General features: G+C 43.3%; 1 long non-coding RNA gene across 1 annotated transcript in view; it reads left to right on the forward strand.

The window, feature by feature from the left end:
- Positions 1-8588, forward strand: part of LOC139029381 (uncharacterized) — a 235317-nt gene that overhangs the window by 16163 nt on the left and 210566 nt on the right. The window lies entirely within an intron of this gene.

Genomic DNA, 8588 nt, shown 5'->3' on the forward strand with positions numbered 1-8588 from the left:
GACACTCACACACACACACACACACACACACACACACACACACACACACACACACACACACACACACCACACACACACACACACACACACACACACACACACACACACACACACACACACACACACACACACACACACACACCACACACACCACACAAAACAAACAAAAGCAGTGTTTTTTTGAGATAACATTGAATCAAAAGCCAGCATCAAGAATGACATCACTCCAGACTGAATGTAAACTCCATGGGGTCTGGCTCCCTGCAGGATTCAGCTCTGCTTCTGTGTAAAGCAGAGTTTCCCAACCCTGGTCCTCCGGTACAGCCCAACAGTACACATTTCTATGCAAACCCTGGACAAGCACACTATGATTCAACTTTCTCACTAATCATCAAGCCCTAGATGATGAATGAGATGTGTTTGTCAAAGGGCCAACGCAAAAAGTGTACGTTGGAGTTGGAAAACACTGGTGTAGAGCATACTGTCATCTTGAAGTGCGCAGTGGGTCTCCTAAGGCACTGCAACCTTAGTGCCAGAGGCGTCACTACAGACCTGGTTCCGATCCCGGCTGCTATCAACAACTGGCCGGTCATCGGGAAATCCCATATGGGCGGTGCACAATTGGCCCAGTGTCTTTGGTTAGGGGAAAGGTTTGGCGGGTAGCCGTCATTGTTAAAAAATATGAATTTGTTCTTAACTTACTGCCTATAAAATTACAACTAAATGACCTCAACATGATAACCACTGGTATAGAGTTCTATCATTACCTCAGTGTGAATAACACCGTGTAGAGGATCATGTCAATTACCTCAAGCGCGATAACAGCTGGCTGTAGAGGTTCCTGTCATTACCTCAGCGTGAATAACACTGATTTTAAGAGGTTCGTTCAATTATCTCAGCAATGATAACACTGGGTAGAGGTTGCGTATCATTATCAGCTATGATAACACTGGTGTAGAGGTTCGCGTCATTATCTCGAGCATGATAACACTGGGTGGTAGAGGATCATGTCATTACTCAGTGTGATAAAACACTGGGTGTGAGGTCATGTCAATTAACTCAGTTTGATAAACACTGGTGTAAAGGATCCTGTCATTACCTCAGCGTGATAACACTTGGTGTAGAGATCATGTATGTACCTCAGCCGTGATAACACATTGGTATAGAGGTTCCTGTCCATATCTTCAGCATGATAAATGGTGTAGAGGATCATGTGCATTACTCAGCGTGACTAACACTGGTGTGTAGAGGGTTTCGATATCTTATGCTGCAATGGATACACTGGTTGTAGAGGGTTCTGTCATATCTCATCATGATAAACACTGGTGGTTAAGGTCATGTCATTACCTCCAGCATGATAACACTGGTGCCTAGAGGATCATGTCATTACGCTCAGCGTGAATAACACTGGTGTAGAGGATCATGTCATTACCTCAGTGTGATAACACTGGTGATAGAGGTTCCTAATCATTATCTCAGCATGATAACACTGGTGTAGAGGTCCTGTTCATTATCTCAGCATGATAAGCACTGGTGTAGAGGTTTCTCTGTCATTATCCTCAGCATGATAACACTGGTGTAGAGGATCGATGTCATATCTCAGCATGATAAACACTGGTGTATGAGGATCATGTCATTACCTTCAGTGTGATAACACTGGTGTAGAGGTTCCTGTCATTACCCAGTGTATAAACACTGTGTAGGATCCTGGTCTTTACTCAGCGTGATAACACTGGTGTAGAGGATCATGTCAATTACCTCAGCGTGATAACACTGGTGGTAGAGGTTCCTGTCATTATTCTCAGCGTGATAAGCACTGGTGTAAAGGATCTGCTTACCTCAGCGTGATAACATGGTGTAGGAGGATCATGTTCATTACCTCGCAAAGCGTGATAACACTGGTGTAGAGGTTCCTGTCATGTATCTCAGCGTGATAACCACTGGTGTGTAAAGGATCTGTTCATTATCTCAAGCGTTGAATAACACTGGTGTAGCAGGCCTCATGCATTTACCTCAGCGTGATAACACTGGTGTAAAGGATCTGTCATTACCTCAGCGTGATAACACTGTGTAACGAGATCAATGTCCATTTCAGCGTATAACACTGGTGTAAAGGATCCCCTGTCATTATCTCAGCGTGATATCAAACTGCATGGCCCAATTCCATCATCCACCCTCCAATTGATTTTCACACTATTTTTCCTAGATCACTCACAACCCCTTTCTAGTAGAGCCCACTGGATGCTGACACTACATCAACTCACGATGTCCATTTCTACAAATATGAGGTCTAACCATGGACTGGTGACCACCAGCAGACCTCGGGACAAGTTCCAAACACGGTGTTGTACAAAAAACAGCTATGAGTCTGTGACCGTAATCACTGTACAGGGCCATCATACAGTGTACTTCATACATAATGCAAGCATTCTGAGAAAGGGGTCAATTATCAACAAGCACCAACTGAAAATCACAGACGAGGCGTGAAAGTGGCCAAACAAAGTTCCCTCTTTGGTCTGTGTGGATACTGTTGGCCCTAAGCAGGGGAATGGCTCCTAATGCAGAGCTGAGATGTCAAAGGATGACTGACTACTTTAATTAGGAAAATGGGGACCCCTGGGAAGATGAGTGAGGAGGATAGTGCCAACTACTAGCCCTGGAGGACTGGCACTGACCCAATACACTGGCCAACAAGCAAAGGTAAAGGACTGACTGGTGCACTGCACTGTAGCTGTTGGGAAAAGGGGATCAATGCCTCTAGACTAGAGTCAACAAACAAAATGACAGAGGTACTATAGGCGGGAGGTGTCATGAATATGCTGCCCACTGGTTACGGTTTGGCCCCTGTCAGTTAGGTCAGGTCGGGTTTTGGCTGTGCTCTGATCAGGCAGTGAAATGGAGCTTGACCCAGGTTCAAATCTTGGTTATGCACTTTTAAAGCCTGTTGTGGTCTTTATTTTGTAGACTGAGGTGTTTCCAGCTAAGCGCCTCGAATTGTTGTTTGTCGATAACAAGGAGCAGGTTTAGCCTGTGTTTGTTCAGTGCCCAGGTGCTGTCATGTTTTACGCCACTGAATCTCTCCCACTGACAGCTCCACAACATTGGTACCCTTCCATCCACATTACCATCTCTTTTCTATTCCACCACTCTGTGGTTCTTTGTCTCTCTTTTATTGTCGTCTCATCTTCTCACATCTCCATTCAATTTGAACCTTTTCTGTCTATTCTCCTGTCTCTTTCAAATAAAACCCACTGACCGTATCACCCTACACAGCCTCTCTAAAACGTTGCGGTTAATGTTCTGATTTTCTCACCTCCTTCTGCCAATCGTTTCGCCGACTCTGGTTTGTTTCCATTATTCTTTACGTGGGTGTGACTATCTTCACCCAATTCTCTATTTTTAATTTTCTGGGGGGTTTTCCATATCAGCTTTCTCCACCAAGCCTGAGCTCTCCTCCCTGGCTGACCACACACACCACACACACACACACACACACACAACACACACACACACACCACACACACACACACACACACACACACACACACACACACACGCACACACACGCACACAATACAACACACCAACACACACAACACACACACACACACACACACACAACACACACCACACACACACACACACACCTTTTATCTCGTCGACACACACACACACACACACACACACACACTAGGGTACTCAGATATATATATATATATTGTCTTCACTCTCTCTACCCTCCCTTGAGAGAGAGACATGTTATGCCATGTGCGGTTGTCATGGTGAAGAATATAACGGTAGAGATGAGTTCACAATATTGTGCAATTTAATTTCCTCTCAGCAGGATTTCTGATTGCATAAAGTGTGGAGGTATATTGTCCTCATTCAGAATGATTGAAGGGAGATCATTGTAAGAGTAATGAAGAGTAATGATGATCAGCAGCATCACTGACAGATACATAAGAGCTAAACATAACCTCATATACTTTATAATTGGCGTTATATTAAATTATACTGTTTATTAACTGTATYTTCTATCCTAATTAGTATGCGGAGTAGGTTTATGTTTAAGTAACACATCTGCAATAATGTAGSCTATTCCAYATACAACATTATCTTATCAACAATGATACCCAAAGCCCCTGATTTATCACATCCCAAGCTAATGTTATTCTCTCATTGTGTATCTTTATCCCCAATAGCCTGGAGAGAAACAGAAATATTTTGAAGTAGGAGTGAGTCATATCATTTTCCCGTATCATTATTTTACATATGATCTGGGAGGGATTTGGGTTGGATTTGAATCATTACATTCTGAGAACTGTCCATCTGACAGTAATACATTTTAAAGATGTCTGAGAAAATGTATGGCATTGTGTTATTAGCAGTACATCGTTCAAAAAGARACAGTACAGTACAGCAGTGAGGACATTATTCCCATTCAGGTGCCCTCTTGTCCAAATCCAGTTGTGGGTTTGTTGTTTTTTGTGCCAGTCTCACTTTCATCTGACTCGTTGGACCGGTGATGTTCAGACTCATTATTTACACCATGACACCTCCTCAACCTCCCTCTGCTGCTCTCTCTCTTCCTCCCTCTTCCTCCCTCTCTCACACTCAATCACTGTCTACAGTATCTCTCTCTCTCTCACGCACACCAATGTGCTTGTATCTGACTGGTCCAGCTGTGCTGCTGTCAGAACTCATGTCAACCAATCCCTGGTCAGTCATAATTCCTAACCTGTGATTGGATGGTCACAATGTGAAACATGGCAGTACTGTTTACAATGTGGGCCGGTCCCTTTTAATATCAACCAGTATGAAAAAAATCCTTTAAAGGGGCAGAATAGTAAAAAAAAAAAAAAAAATTCAAAGAAATATTTTATTTTGACCTCATATACTATGAGGTCAAAATAACACTGAAATTGTGAAAATGATAATGCACTTATTGTGTAAGAGCTGTTTTTWWAAAAATCATGGAATTTCAGCCTGTTCAGTTGGGATGATGTTTTTTTTCTACAGGAAATGATGGTTCCTCTAGCCTGGAGGAAGAACTTGCCCACTGCAGAGTGACAGGCGCCTCTTCTCCTCTATTCTAAAATCATTAAGTGTTAATTGACGTGGAGCTAGCTGAGGACCACCCGCAGAGCACAGCGCCCAGAGCCCAACACCCGTCCAACTAGAAAGCTCTTCCTTTATTCTTAGTCACACACTTCTGGGTCGGGGCCAGGGACTATCTAATGTGATGATGAATGTTAAAACAGTTTGTCCTCTTCATTTTCTTCAAGGTAATTTAAGTTATTAAGCATGTTTCATAAGACTGAATAGTTTAACAGATCTACATTTGGAACTATTCTGTTTCCGAGCCTAAGCAAGTGGACATTCGCTCAGGTATCCTGACTGGGTTATACAGTTATACAACTATGTTCTCCTGATCAGGTGTTTTGCAGGGAGTATTGTGCTAGCTAGTCCCACTTTAGAGGTGTTCTAGCGCTGTTATGTGTTGTTTGTGGTGGAATCATTTCAAAATGACCTGCATCCCTCGCAGAGAGATACTTTCTTGCTTGGGATCTTGCATTGTTAGCACTCAAACACAGGGGGAGATAATTGTCATTACCTTCAATGACCACAGTTTGAGTAGCAGTCGTGACACCAACACTGCTGAACACAGTTACCCTGTTGTTCACCTTTGCAACAAAGGCTGGCATGTCATACACATCCTCACAGCATCAGTATTCAAAATGACACAGACAGGAAGCAATTTTCTGAAATGACTGTTCCACCTCCTTGCTTAAGTATGACATTAGGAATTTCACATTGTGTGTGTATCTTTTCCTTTCAACATGTCACATTTTATGTCCTGTCTTTCTTAATTTCCCTCAAATCTTAACCTTTACCTTCCCCTCTCTCAACCCCCTGATTCACCTCCTAAAACGATCTTTCGCTCTTTTTCCCCTCAGTCTCCCCTCAGGATTTATTGTTCTCCACGTCTCCTCCACTCMTATTTTCCCAGCTGTTCTCTAACATTAAATGTTTTAACTCTGGTGAATATTTCATAGCTGTACATCTGTGTTTACAAGTTCAGGACAGACCAGAAAGACATAAAGTACTTGAAGACACCATTTAGACTACGCCACTAAACTCAGGGAATACTCCATCACTCTCACCCCAAGCTTCCAGATAAAACATTTATCATAATCCTAACTCTACATCCTAATCCTAATCCTTGGGTGTAATCCTAAATCTTTTCTTTTGTCCCTTTCATTAAAAAAATTATTGTAATCCATGTTCCCTATAATACTGATACAAGAACTCAGATCTCAGATCAAGACTGGGTTGGTAAGGGCACGCTGTTGACACTGAATGTAAAAAACATTAGGAACACCTTACTAATACTGAGTCGCACATCCTTTTGCCCTCAGAAAGCCTTGATTCGTTGGGGCATGGYCTCTACAAGGTGTCGAAAGGGTTCCACAGGGAAACTGGCCCATTTTGACACCAAGTTGTGCTTCCCACAGTTGTGTCAAGTTGGCTGGATGTTATTTGGGTGGTGGACCATTCTTGGTACACACGAGAAATGGTTGAGCGTGAAAAACCCAGCAGCACTGCAGTTCTTGACACACTCAAACTGGCACGCCTGGCACCTACTACCATACCTGGTTCAAAGGCACTTAAATCTTTTGTCTTGCCCATTCACCCTCTGAATGGCACACATACACAATTCATGTCGCAAGGCTTAAAAATCCTTCTGTAGCCTGTCTCCTCCCCTTCATCTACACTGATTAAAGTGGGTTTAACAAGAGGCATCGATATGGGATCATAGCTTTCACCTGGATTCACCTGGTCAGTCTACAGTATGTCACGGAAAGAGCAGGTGTTCCTAATGTTCCTAATGTACAGTGTATCTCCCTAAAGAGTACATAATATACTATTCCTGACCTGTGTGCCTGCCATTCATGTGTAAGGAGACCTGTAAACAACATATGTCATGTATGTTAAATGATGTTTTATGAATGTTATGGGGGATGAAAGTTTGAGCCCGTTTTCTGCAGCAGGAAAATAATCCTGCAGCAACAGAAAATGTGAATCATTATGTGGACATTTTTGTAGGGGTTGATGCATTTTTCATGAGAGAAAATAAATTCTGACATTTCTAAGTGGAAATGACAATCTTTAGAAGCCTTTTTAAATCTCAAATACGCTTTGCAAGTTTTAATTTCCTGCTGTGCAGAAAAATTCTCAGCAACAAAAGAATGAGGAAATTAAGATCCTACATCTGTAGAGATGCAGTTTGCTTTTCTCTGCCTCCATGTATGATGCATTCTCTCCCTCCATCTTACAGTACACGGTCTAACCTTACTCCATCACTCCAAGCTCTGCTGACAGACCTCACCCCCCACTGAGAGGACAACTTTGCAGATGGACTCCCATGCTGAGTGGACAAGACTGTGTAGCGTGATGCTCACCACCACTGACCACCATACTCTAACACAGGGTCAGCTGAAATATTTGTACATAGCTTTGTCTCAACGTACAGTCTGTTTTTCTCAGGAGGAACAGCCATGTCCCTTTGTGCTGCTAAAGCAGTGTYCTCTGAAAGAGCAGTTTTGTGTTTTGCTGGGTGGGGTGTGCGGGTTCAGATGGAGAGCTGGGCACAAGGACCCACGTCAAACACACGCTGTCCATTAAGAGCCCCCAACAGCCTTCCACTCTACTGCCATCACACACGCTACACTGAACCGCCCAGACATGACAGGAGACATGGGGAGAGAGGAGGGGGAATGCAGGGAACAGGTGCAGGACTGGGGGTGGTGATGGTAGCAGCAGAAGTCCCCTCTCTCCCCCCTCCACAGTCACAAAAATAACATTCACTGAGGACCAGGTCCAACGGGGAGGGTAGAGGGCACAATAACAGATGATTTTATGATTCACTAAGTGTGTAGATTAAAGAAAATTCCCTTCAACTTGCTTACCTTACCCTATGTGCATACAAGTGTTTGTGTGTGTGTTGGTGTGTGCTGAATCGCATGTTGAGCTGGGAGGCTCCTCTGTAACTGACTGTAAAGTGCCCTCCACACTAAGACACGATGCAACAACACAGAGACAGTTATCACTGGCATCCTCAGTCTAAGGAGTTGGTGCTGCCCTCATTACATACAACTTACTATACTCTTATTGTGTGTCAACAACCAAATCTCTTCTAGGTAGATGTTGCCATCCATGCAGCTGACAGCAGGTCAGTGTTAATTATAGCTCAGCTACAGACTACAGTAGAGTTGGCAGGGCTGTGGTCTAATCCTGATCTCAGGCCTGTGCCAGACAAACAGGTGAGCTGAATGGAGATAGATTGATTGAAGAAAAATATACGCTTAATTTTCTTCAATCCTTCTCTCTCTTTCTCTTCATTTCTTTCATAAGATCCATCTCAACATCTATCAGACTCACATGTCGAATAGCTAGCAACATTAGAGATAATATGTTTTGCCCATTCTGCCAGCCAGAAGCTGATCATGTGACTATTTGACAGCGCAGAAAATAGTCCATAGAAACGTGTGTGTGTGTGAGAGTGTGTGAGAGTGTGTGAGAGTGTG

The sequence above is a fragment of the Salvelinus sp. IW2-2015 genome, linkage group LG20 (genome assembly GCF_002910315.2).
Source record: "Salvelinus sp. IW2-2015 linkage group LG20, ASM291031v2, whole genome shotgun sequence".
NCBI classification, from domain to species: Eukaryota; Metazoa; Chordata; class Actinopteri; order Salmoniformes; family Salmonidae; genus Salvelinus; species Salvelinus sp. IW2-2015.